General features: G+C 42.1%; 1 protein-coding gene and 1 pseudogene across 4 annotated transcripts in view; one reads left to right on the forward strand and one right to left on the reverse strand.

The window, feature by feature from the left end:
- The window catches only part of Ppm1l (protein phosphatase, Mg2+/Mn2+ dependent 1L), a 380029-nt gene that overhangs the window by 225734 nt on the left and 127544 nt on the right, over positions 1–26751 (forward strand). The gene's annotated exons all lie outside the window — the stretch shown is intronic.
- LOC114617986 lies at positions 10796–11605 on the reverse strand (annotated as a pseudogene).

A 26751-nucleotide genomic window follows, 5' to 3' on the forward strand; every position in this document is an offset into this window, starting at 1 on the left:
CTCCACATGCTAGTTTTATCAATTAAAAGGCCCCTGAAGCTATTTGCTCAATCATACCTACTGAAGCCTGGATCTAGGAAAATAAGACAGAGCTTTACCATAATATTCTTCGCTTTTCTTCAGAAGGTCCATGGTTTATGACATCTGTATATTTACAATTACTGATTACTACTTAATCGTTACTATTTCATATGATAATGATATGTATCAAGTAATATAGGCATGAAAAGCCTTTGAATTTTGAGTTCTTCAGCCTAGAATCATTTTAAAGTTCTCTTACAAAAAAGGAATGTGAGTTTCATGATACTGTGTTAGTAAGCTGTGGCTATACTAAACTATCTCTCAAAGTTATAACTCACTCTTTTTGGATTCTAAGTTCCTTGTTTGTGAGATTTTTTGAACAATTAATGTGACACTTGATTACCTCTCTTTTTCTGATTCATAGCCACTCAGAGAGTAACTTTTCTTGTTTTGAGACTCAAACAAAAGCCTTCTTCTAGTACCTTTTATGTTCTTTAGAGTCAATTTGCAAATTCATAACAAACTAAGAGGAAAGGCAATCAGCAAATAATATGCAGTTACTGGAAGCTGGTTCTTTTTGAATTTTTAATGATCACTTAAAAGTACCTACAACCTTATAATTGTCATATCAGGAATTTTAAAGTCAGACTCATCTGATACTTTGGTCTAAAATCAAGTCTGTATTTCTGTCTGCATCAGGGCAAATGGACTTGCTAAGTGGTTTTTATTTCTATCCTTTTATCTCAGTTTTAAGGGAGCACATGCCTAAATGCTCATTTGGGTTTGCTCCCTCCTGTACTGTTAAAATGCTACTAAAATATTACTACTCTCCAGAAGGTTTTTGTGACATTTCTCATTTCTTGACTTTTTCCTTTCCATATTTCTTCCTTATGAGCTGAATCTAGAAGAAAATGTTGCCCTCTGTGTGTGTGTGTGTGTGTGTGTGTGTGTGTATTTCAAAGGCTTTTATATATAAATAAATCAAAATTGAACCTAAGTAGCCTAAACCATTTGACTTCATACTGGATCACATTTTGCTGACTGAAGGGAAGGGGGGGGGGGGGTTGATACAAGAGGATAAAAGAGGAGGCTGGCCTGCGAGCAGGATATGAAGAAGCACACTCATTCCATGGTAGCTGAGAAGTATGATCTAAGCTGTGGTACTGAAGAATAGCTTCCTTTGCAGGATATTTGATCACCCTTTGAACCCTGAGATGGTATACTGGAAAAACCTGTTTCTAGTTGTGGTGAGGTTGTGCCCTTAGCACAAAGTGATGTCTAATTATTGGGTGGCAGACAAAGTGACGAACCAGAGAAAGAGTTGACAGAATAGACTATGCCCAACTTTCCCTAGAAGAGAGGACAGGGAAGCTGTGTGAAGGGCATTTCAGAGAGAAGGAGGCACTTTACTGGGACAGTGATAGAGAACAAGCTAGACACAGGTAAAGAGAACGAGCCATAGAATGAGAAGGAGCCAGAAGATTAAAACATATTGCCAAAGCTAGCATGAGGCCAAGTAGAACAATTAGTAAGAAACTGAGAGAAGCCAGATTGAATCAGTTAGTTTGGAGAGGAGTTTGAGCCAGAACATCTGAGTTAAACCAGAAAGACAGAGTTCAGAAAGAATTAAAAAGAGATGAGCTTATTCAGCAGCAAGTCTCAGAGGCAGAAAACATCCTAGGCCTAGATACAATTGTATAGAGGCTAGAAGCTTCCAGGCCTAGGTTAGCAGACAGAGGCAGTAAGCCCTGCTCAGATATGACATTACATCAGGTGAATAAATGTTACGTTTATAGGCTTCCAATCCGAGGAACTTGAGTCACCCTGTTTTAATCCTCTGTAACCAAGCCACGGTGTCAAAGTGAATGATGTAGCTAGGGTTTCTATTGCTGTGATGAAACACCACAAAAGAGCAAGTTGGAGAAGAAAGGGTTTACTTAGCTTATAATTCCATATTACTGTTTATCTTTGAAGAAAAGCAGGACAGGAACTCAAACAGAACAGAAACTTGGAGGCAGGAACTCAGATGGATGCAGAGGCTGTGGATGCTGCTCCATGGCTTACTCCTCAATGGCTTGCTCAGCCTGCTTTTGTATAGAACCCAGGACCACCAGCTTAGGAGAGGTACTAACCACAATGTGTTATGCCCTCCCTCAGCAATCACCACTCAAGAAAATTCCCTCTAGGTCTGCTGTCTTAGTTAGGGTTTTATTGCTGTGAAGAGATACTATGACCAAGGCAGCTCTTACAAAGGCAAACATTTAAGACAGGCTGGCTTATACTTTTAGAGGTTTGATCCATTATTATCATGGTGGGAAGCATAGCAGCTTACAGGCAGACATGGTGCTGGAGGAACCAAGAGTTCTCCATCTTGATCTGAAGTCAGCTAGGAGGAGGCTGTGGATCACACTGGCCAGTCTTGAATGTGCGTGCGTGCGTGTGTGTGTGTGTGTGTGTGTATGACCTCAAAGCTCTACCTCTACAGTGACATACTTCCTCTAGCAAGGCTACACTTCCTCCAATAAGGCCACACCTCCTAATAGTGCCACGTGCCATGGGCCAAGCGTGTTCAAACCACCGCACCTGCCTACAACCAGATATGGGGTCAATTTCTCAGTTGAGGTTTGCTCCTCAGATGACACTGCCCTGTGTCAAGTTGATGCAAAACTATCCAGCACAGTGAGCATGCTTCATATCTGATTCTGTAAAAGGGGATGAGACCGAGAAGGTCCTGATGTTTATCCCCTGGTAAGGGAGATGTCTGGCAGCAGGTACAGCCTTAGCAATTTCCAGGACTTTGGCTTGTCTTCAAGATTCCCTACCAAGATCTCAGTGTTTGAGGGAGCCTAGAGATTGTGATGAGGTTTCAGGGCCTCACATGAAGTTTGGGAGAATAGGGATTTACTTTATTTTGGTACAAATGCTGTTTTAGGAAAGTGACAGAGCTTAGCTACATATTTCAAAGCAGCTATTTTTGCTTTTTAGTCATGTTGCACCAGTAGTACCATGTTCTCTGTGCTTTGAATCAAACATATTTAATATGATAGTTGATGTTTGCTTTTTCAGAAGAGAGGCTTGCACACAACACTGAGAAATCACCTGTGGAGCTGGAGACAGACATGGGCTTCATGAAATGGGATCCCACTTTCTCACAAGTAATGGTGCCTGCAGTGGGTTTAGAATGCCAAGGCCTTGCTCCGGTTCTCGGGCCTTAAGTCTTTTATCTGACTAGTTGCAGACATGTGTTTTGATCAGAAGCCATACAGGGCTTTACACTTGGAATCTGGGCTTCATCTCAGTTGCTTTATTCACTCTTTACCAGGCCTGTCCTTTTTAACATTGCAGCAGGACGCCGCCTGCAAACTTGAGCAAGTTACAAACACCAGCAGCAGTGATTGTATTTTAAGGAATTTGATGGCTTTGTGCTGGGCCGCCTTCACAGCTGTTCCAGGCCACCTGTGTGTGCCCGTGATTTCCTCATCAAATAGAACAAAGTGCGTGAGAAGCTTTAACAAGCTCATGCTGGTAAAATGTAGACCCGTGGTATGTGGGTCACAGATGCTGTTTCTTCAGCACAAACCAGTAAGTGCATTAACAAGAGCGCTAGGGTAGAGGCAGGACTATAGAATTACAATGTAACAATAGCATAACTATAAACAAGACAGTTCTGTCTCTGCCTTTGCAAAGTTCATGTTCACATATCTTGTCCAATTTCCATGTCTGTTCAGCCTGATTTGTAAAAATCACTTCTAGTGATTAAGGATAGGAAGTATATGTTGAGCACATTTCAAACATTTTTTCAGCCTTGTCTTTTTAACAGCGTATATGGTGTTCTGTGTCATATTCAAGTCTCAAATTTTGTTTTTAAAAATTATTTATTATTTATTTAATGTATATGAGTACACTGTAGCTGTCCTCAGACACACCAGAATAGGCCATCGGATCCCATTACAGTTGATTGTGAGCCACCATGTGGTTGCTGGAAATTGAATTCAGAACCTCTGGAAGAGCAGTTAGTGCTCTTAACTGTTGAGCTGTCTCTCCAGCCCATCAAATTTTGTTTTCAAGTCCTCAGATCTACTGTATTTCATAAGTCTATTGGTTATATGGTCTGTGATCTCAGAGACATCAGACTGTGAAGAAACAGTATTAGGATCATTTAAATAGAATTTCAATTTCTTGATGGTTCTCTCTCTCTCTCTCTCTCTCTCTCTCTCTCTCTCTCTCTCTCTCTCTCCCCCCTCCCCCTCTGTATGTGAAAATTGGTATCATTTTTTGTACTCAAAAGAAAGCTGTTAAGCCAGCATGGTAGCATGCATCTATAACCCTAAATTCAGAAGAGTGAAGCAGGCAGTCAGAAGTGTGAGGTCATCAACTGCTACAGAGCCAGTGTGAAGCCATCTGGGGATATGTGAGATCCTGTGTCAAAAATTAATAAGAATAAATGAATAACATTCAAGCAAGTGTAAACATGACTGGCTATGGAAATGTTTTGTTCTAAGACAACCCTGGAAGAATGTTACATGATTAGATCCCAGAATCCTCCACTTGTACTTCAGGCATGGAGGGGCTTGGCTTGTCCACGTTGGAATCACATGCTGTCCTGACTGCTGGAAACTCTCAACCACCTGCTGTTAACTGAGCCCTTCTTCATACCAGAGCCATTTAGGATTGCCTCGAGGACAGGGCTAATAGTTTTTCCTAGCACTTCTTGCTGCTCCTTCTAGACCAGGGATAATGCAAATCTTGTAAGGCAGACCTCAAAGTTGAAGGCGGTTGGTAGCAGCAGCTGCAGCTGTAGGAGCAGCAAGGCTCTTGGGTAGGATGCTGTAGCAGCTGCTGTTGCCCGCCCCCCCCCCCCACCGCTGCTCTAGTCTAGAAAACTCATCCCTCCTTCCTCCTTCCTTGCAAAAGAATGAAGGAAATGATTGACCCCTAACGGCCTCCAAGAATGTAACAACACCATACGAGATTGTTTATTTCATAGTTGAGACACCGAGCATAGAAGATGGATTGTATTTTTACATTTGAAAAATATGTCTTCGTATTAAGAGCTCTTGCATCTTGGGGGGTGGCCATGGTAAGGTTTAGTAATCATTAGTGAAAGAATTGAAGGTGTCACAGTAAGCTAAGACCTAGATGAAGTGGGAACATGACTGTGCCTCTGTGGTCAACAATGAACTTCAGTGGTTCATGGTTATTCTTTGCTTTTCGTACAGATGGCTTTAAAAACATCAAATCTGAAGCCTTATGATTGTAATTAGCAATTCTGAATTTGATAATTTTACTTACTGAAGGCCTCCCACATAAGAGAGGTCTTTACTATAATTTTTTTTAAACAGAGTAATTAATAGAGGATTATTTAAATTTCTCTTCTGTAACATTTCACTTAAATGTGGAAGCACAGTTTTAGCCTTTGGCAGATCATGAATTAATAATTCTAAAAAAGTGAGAGTGCCTTTGGGGAAGATTTCTTTTTAAATCTTGGTTGAGAAATGGGACTTTCCTAGTCTATTGAACATGTGTCCATAATTTCTCAGAAATTAAATAGCATGACCCTTTGATTGGATCTAAAATTCTAGATATTTAAATACACAACTTCAAAGCAATTGGCTCGAAATCCAAGGATCCATTTTAGGATGCTTTGAAAATTTTATTCCCTTTCCGGTCCAGCTCATGCATGCAAATATTCATTTTTATTATTCATTAAATGTATTATATATATATTCATTTTTAGAGTCTGCTGTTACACCTCTGCAAAAAATTTTCTTATATTTGGCCCTACTAGAATCTATTTTGGGTAGGATTTGAACTTGAGTAGGAGGAGAATCTAGTTTGGAAGAATCACAAGTCATGTAACGGTAGGACCTGAAAACTAAACCAAAAGCTACTGAAAGGACGTAGCTGAGCTCTTGTGAAGAGCAAGCATGGAAGGCCTCAGTGTTTTCCCAGAGATCTTCATGTGTAGGACGAGTTCCATTCCACACGGGGGATTGGCTGTTCTTCACCCTGCTAAGGGACAGAGGGTGGCGGGTGGTGCTGGTACTCAGCATTATAGGCACTGGTGGAAGAAGGATCTTTAAAACATATTTGGGGGATGAACTGAGAAAGCACCATCTAAAGACTAAATAAACCAACAGTTCTACCCTATTAGAGTGCTTGCAGGTTTTCTTTTCAGCTGGACACAGCTTGGTCTTTATTTTCCCTTGTTCACTGTTGTACAGTTAGGGGACCAGCCAGTTGGGTGAAGTCATTCCTCTCTTCCCCTCCCTCAGCCACTCCCTCCCTTTCTACCTACCTTTCTATTCGTCTGTGTAACGGTTGTTAAGCCTTTGAGTTGGTATGGAATGGTTGCTTCTGGTTCTGACTTGTGGTAACTCCTTCATTTTAGCAGGCTCTGTAGCTCCCAGGTGTTTATTTTCTTGTCTCCTCCCCCAAGTTTTCCTTATAATTTCAAGAAGTATTTTTACATTCAGTTGTCATTCAAACTCTTCTTTACCTGTGATTCTTGTAGATTCAACAGCAGTCCGAACGTGACCGCTGGTTAGAAAGCGTCTACCTGGGTGTTTGAGTTGAAGCAACCGTCTCCTCCAATATGGTTGCTTTCATCTGACCCTTAGTACTGAAGCTGCGTTCTGCGCCATGCACGTCTTTTCCCATCATGCTCAGTACAGTCTTCCTAGAGTAATAAGTCATTGTCCAAATTGAGGTGCTCCTTCAGTGTTGAAAGATGATAAGGGCTTTTAGCGTGCACTAAAGCCAACAGTCAGCAAGCACTTGGTGATGTAAGATGTGTCTTGGCCATTTGCTGTCAGGCTTAGTGGGCAAATGTTAAAGCATCTTCATTTTAAAGAGGGATATAGGCAGTATATTGATTGCATCCAGATACCCAGAATAAAAGTCCTTGTATATTATTGATTCAGTTTTTTCCCCTGAAATTATATTACTTTTTTTTTAATTTAGAAAAAAAATTTTTTGAGACAGTCTTATATAGTCCAGGGTGGCCTCAGACTTGACATATAGCTGAGGGTGACCTTGAACTCCTGTCTTGCCTCAGCCTCCCAAATACTGGGGTTATAGGCATCAGCTGCCATGCCTGGCCTATTTTTTCTACATTTTCCCCCCAGGGGTTGGAGAGAGGGCTCACTGCTTAAGAATAAGACTTTCTGAGGATCTGAGTTCCATTTCCAGTACCCACCTTGGGCAGCTCCAGGAGTCTGGCAGGCCTGGTCTCCCCTGGTACTGTGCACAATTGTACAGACAATTGCACAATTGTGTACAATGTGTACACAATTAAAACTAATGCAAATCTTAAACACTTGACAAGTGTTATCATTAATGTTTACCGAGCTCCTGCTGTATCCTGTCTAGCAGGAACAGGGGATACGGCAGTGAGTGTGACATACCAGCCAAGTCCCCTGATCTCATGAAAGCTATTTTTATCTGACCCTTTGTGCTCACTTACCAGACAAGGAACAGAAGCAGAGTGAATGCTGAGAAGTAGCAACAGGAAAAAAAAATGACTGTATCTTAATTTATTCTTGATATAAGAAAATCACTAAATATGCTACTAGTCCACACATTTAATATTTTGTATAAAGGTATTTAGTTGTAGTGCTTTGGGATTGTCTGTCAGCATTTGCATTCTAAAATTTATGATGGGTTTACGTAGTATCTTTATCTTAAGGTGTTGATGTTGATTAAGGTGATTTTTAAAAAGAAAAGTAGTATGGCATTTCCTTCCACACAGCTACCTTTCATGTCCGTCTTTACTTCCCACTAATACTTAGTATTCCGCAGTGAAGCAAGACAAGAGAGTCTGTCCTCCAGGTGCTGTAAGGTGTGGTGAGTATCTGTCCCCCATGTTAGAATTGCCAGTTCTGTCCTGTGAGTGGTTTTTCTGCTATAGTCAGCCATTGTCCAAGACTTCAGATGCTATGTGACGAACTGGAAATTAAGCTAGCACTTTGATTTTCTCAATTCTAAACAGCTCAAGGCAGATGTTGACTGCCACCTATCCTTCACCCATTATATGAGTCCCATCCTCTGTGAGACAGCAAGCACCCTGTGTTTGTGGGGAGTCCCTAGGCTTAGAATTGGACCTCGTTCCAGAATAATTCTGGTCTTAGTGAGATGAGCTTTCATTACGGATTGAGGATCTGCTCACTAACCAGGCTGTGTTGTCCTGGGTTGCCAGAAAAATGGTGTCTTTCATAGAAAAGTGTCATATTATTTGTTAGCTGTATGCATTGGACCTTTGCTGGGCTGCCAGCCACCAACCATCTGCCTCTCTGGTCTTATTTGAAGTGAAGCCTTTGTTCTGTGAGTCTTTGTGGAAGGCAGGCCTTCTCTAAAGGGGTCACACTAGAATCCTGGAAGTCAGACTGTGAGGACCTGGCTCAAAGATAGAGTGACAGACTGTTGTCTGAGTGGTACTGAGATCTGGGGACATGGCTATTCAGTCACAGCAGTGATGACAAAGATGTGGGCTCTTCCCAGCCTCCCCCTTCAGCCTCTTACAAGCCTGGTTCACTTCCAGGTCAGCCTTCTACCTTTTCCTTCAGCTTTTAGAGCCCTGAAAATATTACCAAAAAAAAAAAATTCCCTGTTAGCCTGGCAAAATTTAATCAGAACCCCCAACATGAAGTGCATTGTGTGAAAAGGAAGGTAAATGAAGCCAGTATTTTCCAACATTGGTCCCATATCCTGTCTGTAAGTTCTTCTTGCAGTCGGCCTTCTCACTCCTCCACTGAGAGGCGGGAGTTTGTGCTCCCAGTCCTGAAGCAGACATAAATCAATAGAATGTACTGGGGTAGAAAGGATGTGAGTTATTAGGCTACGCCATACAAGGCATGCCATGTCCTCTTGGGACTCATTTCTGTTATGTTTGTTTGTTTTAAATAAGTGTCCCCTAAAGATCACTGTGTGACAGACTGTTTTGCCATCTGTGATGAGCTGGAAGCTTTAAGAGGTTGTGATGGGAAGAAGCCAGGTCACTGTGAGTGTGTGCTTTAAGGGGCCATCAGGACCCCAACTTGTTTCACCACCCACCAATTCTGTGAGGTAAACAGATTCCTCTGTCATCTCCTCCATGAGCTGAATCGTCACAGCCCAGCATTGTCATCCGCTCAGCCGGCTGTGGGCTCGAAGCTCTAAAACCATGAGCAAAAATATAGCTTTGCTTTGAAAAAACATTACATTTAGTTATTTCATAGTGGCTTACCACCGAGCATACACCTCATCAGAGCTGACTCTCTCCTTCCAGGTAGGTCTCCAGGATTGAATTCATGTCTCCAGGCATGGTGGCAGGTACCACGGAGACATCTCACTGGTCTCTTCCCATAATATTCAATGTGTCTTAGGTACTTTTTATAATGATGGAAAACTAATAAGAAGTACCGTCCAGGTACTTTGTGTCTGAAATATAGGAGAGATCACAGTTAGAGAATGCCAGAGGAGCCCCAGCTGTTCCAGCCCCCAGATGTTTTCCTGGTTTAGGTGACAGGACAGATTTGTGAATAAACAAGCTCTCACGTGATTTCTCAGTTTCAGCTCCAGAGCAGACACAGCTGATGTTGAGTGGAACAGACATAAACTGTTTTGAGTCCCTATCCAAACTGTAGATTCATGAACACAATAAACACTGTCATTATTTTAAGCCATTTTGGGTTCATTTTTTTTGGACAATGTATAATTTTATTAATAGTGTTTAACATTTTAAATACAATTATAGTATAAGTGTTTTAAACTGTGTGTAAAACAGTGATAAGTGTTTTAACATTAATTTTTAAAAAAACAGCCATAATTTAAAATTGTGCATATTGGCCTGTGTGGCACTGCAAATAAATACATGAGAACATTTCCAATTTCCATGCATGAGTATTAAGCTGTAATACTGTTTACTATTATTATGGACAAGTTAAATTCTGCAATAGTTAATACACATTTAAATAGCCACAATTATATAAGTAGTAACAAAAAACAGCCAGTGTTTGATATACTTTAGATGTCAGGTTGTAATTTTGAATGTTCTTGAAACTTAAGTCTTCATTTCCATTCATCAGTACAATTCTAGACATGTGGATGCTAAAATGCAAGCTGGGGAATATGTCCTTTGACCACAGTAACAAACTCACACAGAAGAGTTTGTCCTGCTTTGATGAGACAATGCATTTGTTCATCATCTTTCTATCTGGCCATCATTGTCCATTTTGTTAATGAAACTCTTACCAGGCCTACCTCAAAGTTCAGTCTCCAAGAGAAATTTATAAAGTTAAAGAGAGTTATTCATTATCTATACATCTCTAGCAACAGTAATGCTAAAAATGACAGCAATTGCATTTCTTTTGTTGGGTCTCCCCTCTGCCTCACCTTCCCCACACTTCAATTAAATTCCTTAGTACTCACCAAGTATATTATTTCTGTGAGTGGCGTATTATGCGCAGATTTCTTTTCCTTGGGTAAAATGAGGTTCAAATAGTACAGTCTGGTGTGGTAGCATCCGTGGCAGCCAGTTCTTGGCCATCAGTGAGTCCCAGTTCTCTTAACAACTTGCAAAGATTTGGTCTTCTTTATTCTTCAGTAGACATTGCTGACTGTAAGTAAGGTGTCCAGTGTTTCCTCTCTACTGTGGCTGTGATAGCAGCTGGAGATCTCATCTACAGAGGCGCACTCTTGGCTGGATCATCTAAAACCTCTTGTAGTTCAGTTGACAGGGAATGAATACTGAATGTTTTGAGGAAGCCGATTATAAGTAGGGCAGTTTTCCTGTTTCTTACATGGTATTAGGACACTTTCTTTCAGACTTTTGGCAAATCCACTGAGTGTGTTAAGGGTCATCTCTATCTAATGGAATCCCATCTACAAAAGACTGCTCTTTAGGCTACTGTGACATTCTAACATACTCAATACTGTGTTCTAGTGGCCTGGGCAGAGATGCAGTGGTATATATGGGTAAACTGATCTGTGGTAGAGAAAGTTCCAGTGTGCATTCAGAACAAGCAGTCATAAAGTCACCTGGGCATTTCCTTTAAGGCCTTCTGTTGCCCACTTAGCAAAGGGACAATGGAGCTTGGATCCAACATACCATCTTCATAATTTAGAGGTGATATTAGCATTCCATTGCTCTGTCTTCTGGCTAGGATAGAGTCCAGGGAACATAAAATAATATGAGATTGTCTGTGGAAAGTGTCGTTAAGATGCTGAGGCTTGTTGAAATGTGGAGGGAGTTCTATTGCTGTTAGAAACGCTGTCATTTAGGAACCCTACAGCAACTTCAGCTTTGGGTCTCTCATCACCTTTAGGCCTAAATAAAAACTGCATTTAGATTTAAAACATCTATAGTGCCCATATCTATAACATGAATAAATCTAAAACCTGACAAGGCCAGACTTTGATCACCTACTAAGTTACCAACTCCAATGACTACAACTTCACATGTATCTAATAAAAACTGAAATGATTCAGTGCTTGTTTCAAAATCAGGGTGTATGTGGGGTCCCGATCACTCAAGGAGCTTCTTTTCATGGTTCCAGTGGCCTTCTCGGTCTCCAGTGACTCCGTACCCACTATCACCAGCCATTTTCTCAGCCTTATTCTCCTCTGCTTCTCCAGCCCCTCGCCACCCGCCATATTGTCCACTTTGGGTTTATGACATAGTACTATGTGTCTAGAATGATGATGTTATAAACTTTCAAACTAGAATACCTGAATTATACTGTTTAGGAGAATCAGGCCCCTATTATGGACAGGATTATTGATGTGGAGCGGACTTAACTGATCTAGTCCTCCCAGTTCCATTTTGCAATTTCATGCACCTTCTACCAATATTGTAAAATTATTTGTTGAGAGTAAAGTTACAGAATGTTACTATTTCTATTAGTCCTGGTTCTCTAGGGGAACAAGACTGATAGAAGTATGTGTGTGTATGTATGTATGTGTGTACACACATCTCTCTGTGTGTATGTGCGTGTGTACACACACCTCTCTCTCTCTCTCTCTCTCTTTCTCTCTGTGTTTTGTTGGCTGTGGGTCAGCTAGTCCAACTCCTTGCCAGGCACTATGCCAAGTGTTTAATGAGAAGGCCTACATGTGCCTGGCTTCCTCTGCTCCCTACAAAGTGAGACTTGTCTGGGTCATGTAGTTAGTGTCTGGGATTCAAATACAGGACTAAGGGTCAATCCAGGGTCTCTGTGTTTGTAATGGCCATGCTATATATGCATAATGGCTGAGTGAGGCTTCTTCATTTGTCTTCTTGCTTCCTTCTTTCTTGGCACTCTGTTTTTTTGTTTGTTTGTTTTTGTTTAAGCATTCTCCACAGTAAATATCCTTTTCCACATTCATTTTCACTTGGAAAGGACACATTTTCTATACCTCCTATTTGCCATGAAGCCTAGTCCTGTGTATTATTAAAGTGTATTGTTTACCCTGTTAGGAAAAATGTGAAAACCTAAGTTGTTTGATTGGTGACATTTACTTTGATTAAAACTTGTTTGGTATGTATATATGGTGCATATGTGTGTGTATGCATATTCACATTTATGTCGGTGTAGTCATGTGTGTTTATGTGGTTGAAGAGACTTGAAATTTGCACCAGGAACCTGCCTTTATTACTCCTTCCCTTACTTATTGAGGCAAATGCCCTTGAATCCAAAGCTTATGGATACAGCTTGCCTGGCTAGCCAGCTTTAAGTGCTGGATTACAGGCAGTCTGCTATACCTATAAATCCTTTTACCTGGTTTTGAGGGATTTGGTCTGGTCCTCGGCATTGGCAGAGCATCTTCCCAGCTCTGAAGTTGTTGGAAGTATGTACATTGTACCCGAAGGACACAGAATAATTTTAATACCAATTGTTGGATGTTTAACATTCTTGCTTTCAGTACATCTTATTTAAATGATTTGTAAAAGTAACTTAAGAGTTTGAGGCCTTCTGAGGGAAGAATGTGGGACCATTCTGGGGTTGAGTATGTTGATGGCGCATTTTCTGTTACACTTGCTAGCATGGAATGAGGGCAAGCTGTGCTGGCCTCAGGTGGGTTGAGAACAGGAAGCTTGTATTGGTGAAACCCTGATTACTTCAGGGTTCTGTATGTGCATCATGCCCATTTCAGGAGCTTAGATGATTTACAGCCGAACATTGGCAAACAAAATGTGAGGAGAATTCAATCTCTCTGCTTCTCTCACTGGAGCCCGAAGCTGTTCTCCGAAAGTGCTCTGCACATTACTGCAGGCGCTGTGTTATTCCTCTATGCAGGTACCGCTGAATCCTTTATTTAGATGAATTTATTTCCTAGCAAACAGCATGACCTCTGAAAAATTGGCAACCCTGCATCAAGTTACGAGAAGTCCACTTAATGCCGGGGTCTCGGTGGGCACAACTAGAGTGGCTGGAGCACCATGTAGGAGGGTGTGGTCCCATTTTCCCTGTTGACACAGACAGGAACAAGGAAAGACTTCAGAGTGGTTTTGAGTGTAGCAGCCTGAGCCTGGCCGTGACAAAAAGCCACTGCTCTTTTTGTATGGTTCAGGAATGACTTCTGTACTGAGGCAAACAATCATACTGTGAGCGCTGCAGAAGAAAGGTGTGGTTTTGCTAATTGACCACAGAGGAAGGTACCACTGCTACTTTCTAGAATTTGTAGCTTTGCAGGAACCTGCACAAAGACAAATCTTTACTTCTTTTTTACCAGTCTGAAATTTTTTATTCCTGGAATTTTGCTTCAGAGACCTAGATTTGAGTATTAACCCCACAAGTAAAAATTTGTATGTGGGTCACGAGTTTAAACATGTCTTCAGACAAGCCTGTAAAAATGTATTTACAACTAAAAGTTGTTGGGGAAGCTTATTTGCCGACAGAGAACCTTGTCCATTCTCATCAGGCCTGAGAGAAATTTAAGAATTGCCATCTTTAGAGTTTCTCCCACTTCCAGACCCATGGCAAGCTGGGAGTGACATCCCTTTCGGCTGAGGAGCCTTTTGCTCAGTGTGTGTTTTTAGTCTAACAGCTTGCTGTCTCCAGCCATGTCATCCGGAACACACATGATCTTATCCAATCTAAGAGGTTTCTGTTGTTTTACAATTATATCTGGTTCATGAATGTAGACATAATGTTTTTACACAGTGTGTAAACTTTATTATTGAGTTATTCAAATGCTGATTTCTCTGCTCTCTATCTTGTTGCATGGTAATGCTTATACTAAGAATCTCTTGTCTCAAGTTTGTGTAAACAATTCTTAGGATTTATTCTCTGCCTTGTCAATAAATGCTGAGCACCCAGTGGCTGGGCAGAATAGAGAATAGGGCATGATGTTCACCAGCCAGACAAAGGAGGGAAGGAGAGAGGGAGATTCAGATTAGCTAGGAGGATAGAGGATTTGGAGCTGTGAGGAAGTTCTGGAGAGAAATCATGGAAACATACATGAAGCCCAAAGAGCCAGATCAGTGATAATAGGTGAGTATCATGGAATGGGACAGGGGAGGTAGCCAGATTAGCGTAGGAGGTTAAGGAAGGTCATTTAGCTGCTCAGCAATTGAGGGGTGCTTTTAAATAAATCTTGCTTTCTTTATGTGGTTATTGGGGATGAGCATAAGGTAAAGAAATACAGCCACTGGATTAATTTACTGCTATATTCATATTAAAGATAGCTTACATTTGAAAATGACCTTTACTTTTGGATGTTGACCATCACTTGCTTCTGTAGGCTCTCACTGTAGTCCACGTGGATTGCATATAGGTAATTCAGTCCACACTTGCATTGACATGTTCAGACATGCAAACCAAAGACTTATCTCTAGCAGGTATTTGAGTTAAGAGTTTCGATGAGAGATCATTGTTGAGTTCAGGATTGAGATTTGGATTTGTCTCCTTGAACTGCTGAAACAAAGTATCAGACACTGATACTTTCCCATGCTTGTAGAAGCTAGAAGTCTGGGACCAAGGTACCGGATGAATGGTTCAGAGTGTGGTTCTTTTTGGTTTGCCGATGGCTGTCTTCTGTCTGTGTATCTGCTGAAGTGAGAAAGAGAAAGAAAGAGAAAAAGAGAGAGCTTTCTGGCGAGATTTTGTTGTTGTTGTGTTTGTTTTTAAATAAGGCCACAAATGGCATTAGGAAGTCTCAACCTTTCTGATCTTTTTACATTCAAAGACCTTGCATTTCAGTACCATCTCTCTTAAGGGTTTTTTTTCCATATGGATTTTGGTAGAGCCTGGCTCCTCTCAGATTGACTTTCAAATTGATTGATGTGTATATTGGAGAAGTAAACAGCAAGAAGAAAGACCCAGGGGAGCCTTATTTATACATGTGCAGCGATCCCCCCCCCCCTTTTTTTTGCGCTAGGTTCAGGAGACAGAGCCCTTGGTGATCTTTCAGTCATCATATGGACAACTTTGCACACTCAGTTCCATAGGGCTTGTGCTCCATGCTGACGGAACACATTTAGTTCATTTATCCCCAGGAACCATCACCAAGCCTCAAACAGGTAACCCAGAACTGTGCTCATTAACCAAGGAACTGCTTACACACTGTTCGAGGATAGTGAGGACACCCTGTGTAATGGAGCAAGTAGAAGGCAAACAACAAAAAATTTTTTTCATATTAAGAAATGGCATAGTTGTATTCTGCCACAGGAAGAGCTAAGGAAGACTCTCATGCCATCCCCATTGCTTCTGACTGGGAAATGTTGCCCTTCCTCACCTTCTCATTTAAGGTCTCTAGGCCTCTGGGAAATAATTCTTGCAAATTTCATGTTTTGTTGGATTACTCACATTCTGAAGCTGAGCAGTTCTATCCCTGAAGAAAAGGAATCTTCCCTAGTGATCTCCAGAGATTGCAGATTATGGAGAATGGAAATCCCAAATGGATGGTAGTTTCACACTTACAGGAAGGGCTCTGCCTGAGGGTTCCTCTCCAGTTCCTGTCATCAGGAATGTGTGGTCATTATATTTCCTTTTGCTTGTTAGCTCTATGAAGGTTAGGACTCCTGGATACAGGATAAGACGAGGGGAAAGAATATTTTTGTCCCCAAGGATCTTATAAATTAGTCAGAAATGTACTTTGATGGCTCTTCTTAGTTGTCAACTTGGTTACATCTGGAATTAACAAAAACTCTGTGAGGGATTTTTATAAAATAAATCATTTGACATGGAAAGACCTACCTTTAATCCAGATCTTTTGCAATGGGAAGATCTACCTTTAATCTGGACCATACCTTCTGATGACAGCCTATATAAAAGACATGAAAGGTAGAAGCTTGCTCTCACTTTGCCTGTTTGTCCTTGCTCTCAATGTCAAGTTCATTCCTTCATTGACATTGGAGCCTACTTTTAGGATTCCAGCATATACTGAAGACCAACTGAGACATCTAGCCTCGGGGACTGAACAATTAGATTCTTAGACTTTCTGTTGATAGACAGCCATTGTTAGGTTAGCTGGACCACAGTCCATAGGTACTGTAATAAATGTAGTAAGTCTCTCTCTCTCTCTCTCTCTCTCTCTCTCTCTCTCTCTCTCTCTCTCTCTCTCTCTCTCTCTGTGTGTGTGTGTGTGTGTGTGTTCTATCAGTTCTGTTCCTCTAGAGAACCTTGACTACTACATGTATACACTTCAAATGCTTAGCAACAACTTGAGTGGCATATGGTTCAAAGGCAAAATGAATAGACAAATAGTACATCACTCCAGGATATTGGTTATTCAGACCAAAATCCCTCAGCTTCCAATTCTTCATTCTACAATTTTGAATTCTGAAAGTCAAAGGTTATTTGAATGAGTTCTCAAATGGTGCTGATGGTACTGTTCTGGTGACCCCAGTTTGGAAAGTAGTGCTTGGGGAGATGAGAGGAAGAGAGCACAACAGAGGGAGAGAAGATGGCATGCACAGAGGTGGACTTCTGCCAGTAGCCATCTGTTGGAGGTAGCCCTCACTTGTCTGTGTGGCTCCCATTTTCAGGGGACAGTATGCAACAGTCCCTGAAACACCCCCTTTGATATAAAAGGGGGATATATTTTTTCCTGCAGTGTGGCAATTCCGTGCATGGAGTGGAAATTGGGGCCATCTTACAGCAGCAGGAGAGGAACAGTGTTCTTGGTTTTGCTCTTACTGAAGTACTTTTCCTTTTGCCATTCTCCTTCCCTCCCTCCCTCTCTCCCTCCTTCCCTCCCTCCCTTTCTCCATTCATCCCTGTGTTCTATGATGTATATTAGTCATTTTGTCTATATTCGAAAGCAAATAGGTAATTTGAATTTTCAGATTTATGGCTGATTACAGTAAAACTAGAAAAATGAGAAATGAGAGCTATTAGGAAATTTCTAAAGGTGAAGGGTTTGGCAAGCTTGCTACCTAGGAAAGGGCTGTTTTGTGCTTTGGAGAAGAACTTGTGCTGACTGGATGTATGTTTCTGGAAAATAAATGCAGCAACATTTTCCAATCCTCTGGATGGAGCTTTATCATAAAATTTAACTGCAGTGGAGTAAGAGGTTTCATTGCTATTAGATTAGCAATAGTCCAAACTGTTCTACTCCCAAATATGTCTTCCAACTACTTCATACTCCTGGGGAAATAGTGTCTTGTGGATTTATTTTTTTCCTAAGCGCAGAATCTGCACTTAGATTCGTGTTATTTAAAAATTTCTATCGGGCTGGAGAGATGGCTCAGTGGTTAAGAGCACAGACTGCTCTTCCAGAGGTCCTGAGTTCAATTCCCAGCAACCACATGGTGGCTCACAACCATCTGTAATGGGATCTGATGTCTTCTTCTGGTGTGTCTCATATATATAAGATAAATAAATCTTTTAAAAAAATAAATAAATAAATAAATAAAAATTTCTATCAAATGCCCCTTTAAGCAGTGTAAAAACATCTCCTAAAGTGTCTCCATTTTTAACTGAAAGCAACTCACAAGGAGCCAGTATCATCTGTTGACTCAGTCAAATTGACTTTGGACATTTTGAGTATGGCGAAGTCAACACAATCTTTTCTTCCTCTTGCCTATTCCTGCCCTCCTCCCAGCCCACCTGCTTCAGAGCTTGTCCAGTGATCCCTTTCTTTGTCTTCTTAGTCATAGTCAACATCCTGTCAAATCCATTGTCAGTGGGGTATGGGTATAGTAAAATGCAGTGTCCTTTCATAGTAGGATAGTATGCCTTTGTCTTACTTCATGGTAATTTTTGAACACTTGATTGGATCTAATTCTTAATAAAAAGGACAGCTTAGTATTTCTCCAACTTTTGAGAAGCATTTAAAAACAGGCTTCTCTGAGGTAATATTTTCTGTCTTAAAACATTACTACTTAGTTATAATTAGGTATTAAAGAGTACTGTGCTATTATGCTGCAAATTATAGGAATCAGACAACAAAGGTTTTATTTTTAATATGAAAAAACATGTTAAGTGATATCTGTTACCTTTGTTGTTTTTACTTCTAATAAGGCTCTGATTCTAAGAGATGGCACTGTTTTTTCTCTTACTATTTTTTCTTTTTTTCCTTCCTCTCTTCCCTCTATCTCTCTCTTCCTCCTTGTCCTGGACAGTTTTATATCAACTTGACACAAGCCAGAGTCATCTGAGAGGAGGGAACCTCAGTTGAGAAAATGTCTCCAGAAGATCCAGCGGTCAGACATTTTCTTAATTAGTGACTGATGGTGGAGGTTCCAGCCTATTGAATCACCCCTGGCTGGTGGTCCATGAGAAAACAGGCTGAGCAAAAGCCATGAGAAGTAAGCCAGGAAGCAGCATTCCTCCGTGGACTCTGCATTAGCTGCCTCCGGGTTCCTTTCCTTTTTGAATTCTTGTCCTGACATCCTTCGATGATAAGACTCTGGTGTGGAAATAAATATAAGCCGAATAAACTCTTTCCTCACCAAGCTGCTTTTGATCTTGGTGTTTCATCACAGCAGCAGTAACCCTGGTACCCACCTGCCCTCCTTCCATCCCTCCTACCTTCCCCACCTCCCTGTGCCCCTCCCAGTCTTCCTTCATGTCATTAAAGTAAGGAAATGATTGAATTGCATTGGTAGTTTCTAGATACTTAAGTTCTGTAACACCCCACCCGACCCCCAACACTTCCCTTTCTTGCTCCCAAATTTAGTGTTTCCAGGCTGTCCCAGATGTGCCATGTAGCCCAAAATGACCTTAAATTTCTATCCATCCTGCCTCTACTTCCTAATTCCTAAGCACTAGAATCACAGATGTGCACCCCTTACTTGTTTACATAGGTCCATGGGTGGAGTCCAAGGCTTTGTATAGCTAGACAAGTGCTCTACACTGAGCTACATCTCCGGCCTATGTGCTGTTTTCCTTCTTAATTCAGAAGATTAGGAGAGAGGACAGTGTGACTGTGTGTGTGTGGTGGGGTGGTGCTGAGCCTGACAGTGGGTATGTGTGTGTGGCGGGGTGGTGCTGAGCCTGACTGTGGGTATGTGTGTGTGGCGGGGTGGTGCTGAGCCTGACACATATGTTCTTTTGGGGTAGTAGCTTTTCAAATAACTATAAGACACCCTTCTCTCCTTCTTAAGCTGGAGGGCCCCTGCAGTTTCACTCACTCAGGCCCTCTCTCTTTCTCGTGGTTGTTGCAGAAATTGCTTATTTTTTAAGTATCCTCTTTTGCTTTTTGATAAAAAGTATTTATGATTTCCAGTATTTGTGATAGAATTTTAAGCCATGATTTTATACCTGATGACTATCCTCTCCTTTGACTTGTGTCTCATCTCATCTGTGGCCTTGTACCCATCAAGTGGAAGATGTGAGTTCTATGTCATTAATCTTTGAGTAAAGGGAAGGAGGAAATGAAAGGGAAGGGAAGGCCATGTCTTGTACACATGGCCAGTGACCACGTGAAAACTTGGTCTTAATTCCCAAGGACTTAAGCATTTAGTATTGATTTCTATCATCTGTTTCCCCAGAAGTTCACTTCTAGTGTAGATGGCATCCTGAAGGACAGAAAGCATATGACGTGGAGTCTTCAGAATCTTGCTTAGACTACTGCATCCAGCACTGAGTAAACCCTGGGTTGAGCTTGAATGAACGAACAAACAAATGAATAGGTAAAGCTTTGAGAAAAATTATGCATATTTATGTCCTAGGTTCAAGGTCATTATTAAACTGTAATTTTTTTAAAAATCAGAACTTGTCTTCTTTGGTTGCTTTTTGAATAGGTAGTGTAATTATACTGTATAAAAATTTGAAAGCATAGTGTTAGTTTTCTAGGGTTGCTGTAATTAAGTCCACTACAGTCTTCAGTGACCTATTATTTAACTAAATCTCCAAATACCACATTTCCTAATATGGTCATGTCACAGACATTTATCCATAACTATAGCAGTAGGGATTGAACATGCCTCTCTGGGAAAGAACATGGTTCTATCTACTGTAGATAAAAGTGTGTAAAGAAATCTGGAGAGATGACTCAGTGGTTGAGAACACTGACTGCTCTTCCAGAGGTCCTGAGTTCAATTCCCAGCAACCACAGGGTAGCTCACAACCATCTGTAATGGGCTCCAATGCCCTCTTCTGGTGTGTCTGAAGACAGCTACAGTGAACTCATATACATAAAATAAATAAATCTTAAAAAATATGTGTGTAAAGAGCTCACATCAGTGCTCGTCCCAGCTTACTTCGGTGCACACTCAGAGGTTACTTTAAATAACTACAATTAGTTTAAAAATGACAATGGCAGTGGGGTGGGGGGAGTTCAGTTTGTCCTCTAAGAGACTGTCTTATTCTGGTCTGTTTCATTCATCAAAAATTTGTGATATTTAGCTTTCAGATTTATACCGTGTCCTCAGCAAGGTTCGGGGAGGGGGAGAAGGAGGGGAAATGTTCAAACAGAAACTAAATATAGTGATCCTATATTAATCATGGTGTGAAGCATATTCTCCTTTCCTGTGATTCCTCATTAAATGTCAGACACCGTGTGGGTTGCTGTACTTAATCACTGTGTGCTGGCACAGAGTAGGCTGCTGCTGGCTTTAATTCTAGTAATGTTAAATCTTAAAACATGTGGCTTGGAATGTATTTAAATATAAACTTTAGAATTTTGATTTACCTTATTGAATTATAATTTATATACAATAAAGGGCAAGCATTTGACAAGTTATGTAAGGACCCAGAAAGAGGACCCCATCTCAAGTCCCAATTAGCGCGCACCCAAGGAGACACGAGAGACTGACTTGATGCAATGGCAAAAGGCAGTTTACTAACAAGGGCCCTTGGATCGAAACTCATCCCACGCAGGGGAGAGAATTTCGATGAAGACCCCAGGAAGTTTAGAACTTTTATAGGGGGAGGCACAAGGGGGAAGGAAAAAGTGGGAAATTCTGGCGCGATTACATATGATTGGATATTTCAAACATCAGCACTTTGCGTAAGCAATCATTTTGACAGGCTGGATGGCCCATGAAGCCTCAGACCTTCTAGGATAAACACCAGGTGGCCCATTACTCACTTGGGCATGTTTAGACTGGTCATGATATGTCTTTGGTTGTTTCTACATTTCTGGTCACCTCGTCCCTAGAGGGGCTTGATATTTTTATTATGGCTACTCTCAGTAAGCTCAGCAAGCTGTCCTGCGGTCTTTGCCAAGTTGTTTGTGGTCTCTGCTAAGCTATTTTAATTTTTACCCTTACAGTTACATTATATACATTTATTCACTGCCACAAGCAAGCTAGCAGAAAGGATACAGGAGGATTGACCCAGGAAAGAGATGCTGGCAATAAACACAGGATGTTTTTTCATTGCTTCGAAGTCTTTTACTGTGTGTGTTATACTGTGAAATGCTACTGTAAAAGCTCCTTGTTACAAGATACTCTTCTACTGAAATACGTGGAGTTCATGAAGGATATTGTATTTCATGATATGTTACAAGAAATGTTCATGTCCCACATCTTTTAAAATATGAAACATATACACTCAGAACTATATGCATCACTGTATAGTGTTGTGTTAAATGATCTCACTAGTCCTGCCAGTATCTGTTTAACTTTTTCAAGTTTCCTTTCCTTTCCCACAAAAAAAACCCCAACAAAACAAACAAACAAACAAAAAACAAACAAAAAACCCTCTTTTCGAGACAGGCTTTTATGTATCCCAGGCTGGACTTGAACTCAGTATATAGACAAGGATGACCAGGAATTATGATCTTCTTGCTTCCATCTCCTAAGTGCTGGGAGGACCGATGTCTACCACCCTGACATGCTTATAACGTGTTGGGGATTGAACTCAGAGCTTTGTTCATGCTAATCAAGCACTCTGTCAACTGAGTTACATCTCGAATCTGATAAGTTTTTAAAAGATAAAAAGAAAAAAATGGCCTCCAAACTCAGTTACATGTGGTGCTGCTGCTATTGCTGCTGTTCCCCAGAGTATGCTTGGAGGAATGGCTGCCCATCAGGAGAACAACAACTTTTATGTTTTCCACCTCCAATCAGCAGTGTGCTTTTCTGCTTTAGGAACTGCTAACTTGCTGTCTAAGGAAGGGCTCAGGGATATAGAAGTTAAGGGAAGGAATTAGCCTGAGCCTAAAGTTAGTCAGATCTGGTGTGAGTCCCAGTGTTACCACTTGCTATCACTTGACACTAGACAAGTTGCTCCACTCTCTAAAGCCTCAATTTGTTCTAAATAGAGGGTTGACACAATTCTGATCCATCAAGAATTTACTATCCAAATGCAGGATGAAATTGGAAGAAAATGACTGTTGTCTAAAGAGACATTCAGAGTGATGGGGAGTTTTAATAGAAGGAGAAACTAGGCAGTTAGAGACAATTAAAGGGCTTCATAGCAAAGCTAGCAGTTCAGTAGTGGGAAAGTCTGTGTGATTAATTAGACTTTACAATTGAAACCTTCTCAGTGGGCTACAGCTTTAAGTAGAACAAACAGTAGATGCCATACTTGCTGACATGACAGCATGACACTGTGGTCACAAACATAGTGGGCAGAATTCAACTCTCCTGGGACCTGGGGCACATGATTTGTAGTTGTACTACAAAGGACAGAGGACTAGAAAGCAAAGATATTGAAGAAATGACAAGTGGCCTCATTTCTCTATAGACAGTAGAGATTAACCAGATGTTTGAGCTCTGCCCCTGTGGTGAGAGGAACCCCACTGAGCTGATGATGCAAACGTTGTTCACAGTGACTCTTCAGTGACTAATGTGCTTACTAATCACTGTGAAGCCATTCCCCAGTAAACAGGAACTGAGCTTTAGTGGATGGTCTTTAAAAGCTGATTACTGCACCAGAGATTTAATCCAGTGCAGAGCCTCCATACCGTGGAATAGGGCCATTTTCATGCATAGTTTAGGCTTTCCTGAAATACTAGGGAAAGAAAGTGTAACAGATGTCTACCACACAGATTTTATACCATTAAATCAAGTAACAACCTGATATTGTTAGTTAAAATTTCCCAGAAAGTTTATTGAGCTAAGAAATAGTGTTAAGTCTCACAGAAGCAATTCAGTGTGTGGCATTTCTGGAGATTCCTGGACCCTGTGCAAGATGTGAGTGGTCTGTTCCTCTCAGTGACCTTATCCTGTGCACCAGTCTGTAGATGGTTGGGGATGGGCAGGTATGGGGGAAGGTAGGAGCAGTGTAGACCCCTTGGCAATTCTGGTGGGCTTCAGGATTCCCAGAGACCCTTCTCTGCCCTTCTCCAGCCTCTTCCTTCCTGTCCTAACTTTTTTACTGGCCTGACCTAAGTAAGGTATTAGAAATACTTCTGTTAGCAATCTGTTAAACTCCACCTCCAGAGTCACCTGGCAACAGCCAGGTATGCTCCGCCCCACAGTTACCTGGCAACAGGCAGGCAACCCTGCCCACTATAAAAGGGGCTGCTTGGCCCCTCCTCTCTCTCTTACTCCTCAACCCTGAGCACCTGCAGGTTATCCTCTCCCCTCTCCCCTTCTCTTCCCCCTCTCTCCACGTGGTCATGGCCGGCCTCTACTCCTCTCTACTTCTCTCTCTCTCTCCTCTTGCTCTCCCACTCTCTTAATAAACCTCCCCTCGTGGAACCATCTTGGCCTGCTGTGATCTGTCCCAAGCTGCGCCGTGGAAATCCTTTCATTGGTGCCGAAACCCGGGATACGAAGACTTCGGGGACCTCAGCTGCTGCGACCGTACAAGATGGACACAATGACCACTCAGACTTCATCTACTGCTGCTCCGAGGCCCACGTGGTCCGCCATTCCCGCCGCTGCAGCCATACCGCCACTTCAGCCTCAGCTCCACCAGCCCGTGACTGCTACACCCCTGTGGGCAGCCCGCTGTTTTCACCGTGTCTGCTGAGACTCACCGAACTTCCACCACGTGAGCTGTGCTGTTTCAGCCCACCCCTCCCCCAGTCGGTGCTCTGCCGTGTGGCCTAGATACCCAGACAGACACACAGGTCCCCGGTTCGGTTCCACCTTCCAGGTACCGGACTGCACAATTTCATGCACACACCGGCTTTTAATCCATAGAGAGCTTCTGGTTCGTGTGAGGGGCCCTGGACTCCGTGTTTGCGTCTGGCCACCGCTTCCTGGACCACAGGGCTGGTTTTTGCCCCAGCACATGTGTCTGGCCTCTAGCCGAACCACAACTGCTATTCAACTAGGACCTTGAGCCGATTGAGTGATTTCCCCTCTCGGAATAGCTCGTAACCCCTCCTCAGCTCTTGCAGCTCCACAAAAAGCTGGTACCAGCCGAGCTATCTCCTGACTGGCTAACTTCTGGTGGGTTAGCCCAGTCGAGGCCCTTATTTAATCGCGCGACGGCCCGATTATTATAAGCAGTGCCTGATTTCTGTTGCCAAAGATTAGTTTTAGGACGCTAAGCTAAGTTTGGTAACTCACTCAATGGGTTCATCGTCTTCGTCCATACGGACACCCCACTGGGCTGTCTACTGAAAAACCTCAAATCTTTACAATTAACGCCTGAGTTGAGACCTTCCAAATTAGTACGTCTTTGCAATAAAGTCTGGATTGGGTACCCTTTAGACAATGGGATGACAGTTTCTCGCTGCTGAGTACCCCAGGCCAGGCCTGGACAGATTGTTTTCCCTGCCTCAGGAGGAGCACTGGCTCCGACCATAGTCCCCAGGTGTCTCTTCCAAGGGCCAGTCTCTCGCGCCCTTTTCCCTTTCCTCCTCCTTCCTCATTTGCGGGTCGACTGGAACTGAGGTTCCAGCACCTTGCCTGGAAAGCTAGCGGGTCCAGGGCCCAGCTAGCTCCCCTCGCCTCCTCTGCGATCGGTCAGCCGGTTCGCCTGGTCTCTTCCCTCTATGGTTCTTAACTCTGCTCTTGGTTTTCCCCTTACATCCTGCCGCCTGGCACCGCTACAAAAACAACTAAGGTTGTGGTGATACGGGACATGCTTACTTTTCCTAAATGCAACCACCAGAGTCACTGAGCAGCGACTTCCGGCTGCCAGCAGGAAGACCCGCCCTACAGCTATGCTGCCAGCCCCACAGACCTGACCTGCCTGCAGCAACCGTGACTCACAGCTCCAACCTGTGACAGCCCTACCATCCAGCTTTCTTAACAAAAATGCTTCTTTGCTAATACAAAAATGTGCTTTTCTCTTCTCATGCAACCCGCCAAAGTTACTTAAGACTCTTTTCTAACATGTCTTGATAGATTTTTACTACTGCTATTCTATTCAGTTACAACCAATCCTTATGGCTCTCAATCTTGTCAGAAGTCTGCTAATTATATATTTTAAGTTTATGGCTGACAGAATGCCCAAAGCCTCTAACAGTTAGCCCAAGATGGTTTCAGAAGACCTGGACACCTGAATCCTAGAACATACAGCCTAGATTGTATGTGGACAAACACAACGGGACGCCCTGAGTCAAATGACTTGGCTAAATAAAGGTAAGTCATTTCTCATATCATGCGTACCCATTCCACAGAAAAAAGCCCTGTGGCTTCTACGCTTGGAAGCAAGACTGACTTCACCCAAGAGACTATGGAAACCATGGGAACTGTTGGCTAGTGGACTCTGTCATTTTTTAAAAAATAATATATAACTGATAGATTGTTTACTCTTTACCATACTTCTGACTACATTGACAGCTAAGTTTTCAAAGACATTATCTGTTACCTCATTACCTAAACTCAGTTGAAAGACTACTTGTGTTGTTAACTCAAGCTGTTATCTCCTTTGTAAACTTATAAGCTACAGGAAACCCACTCATTTCTACCTCTCATGGATACCATCCAGATAAGTACATCTGCCTAAAATTCCTACTTACTACCTATAATAAAGGGTGGGATCCCTCTGGGTTTCAAATATACATCTTAAAAAAAATTCTTTCTCCAAGTGTTCTTAATCTTATTTCCTACATCTTGTCAAGTCCAGGTGCATCCAATACAGCTCCAGAGAAGCAACCTTCAGATGCTCCATCTCCTGCCACACACAGCTGCTTCTACTGGACCTGACCCTGGACATCAGAAAACAGCCAGCTCTTCTAAGACCGGACAAACATCCCCCATATCCATTCTTCTAGGTTCCCCCTAGAGACACGTCGTCCCCAATGCCAGCAGGAAGTAGCCAGATTTCACAACGACCCTATTCCTGCTTCGCCGTCACCTCTTTCTAATTTTTCTTTTTAATTAAACCAAAACGTGGGAATGTTAGCAATCTGTTAAACTCCACCTCCAGAGTCACCTGGCAACAGCCAGGTATGCTCCGCCCCACAGTTACCTGGCAACAGGCAGGCAACCCTGCCCACTATAAAAGGGGCTGCTTGGCCCCTCCTCTCTCTCTT

The sequence above is a fragment of the Grammomys surdaster genome, unplaced genomic scaffold (assembly GCF_004785775.1).
Source record: "Grammomys surdaster isolate TR1022 unplaced genomic scaffold, NIH_TR_1.0 139, whole genome shotgun sequence".
NCBI classification, from domain to species: Eukaryota; Metazoa; Chordata; class Mammalia; order Rodentia; family Muridae; genus Grammomys; species Grammomys surdaster.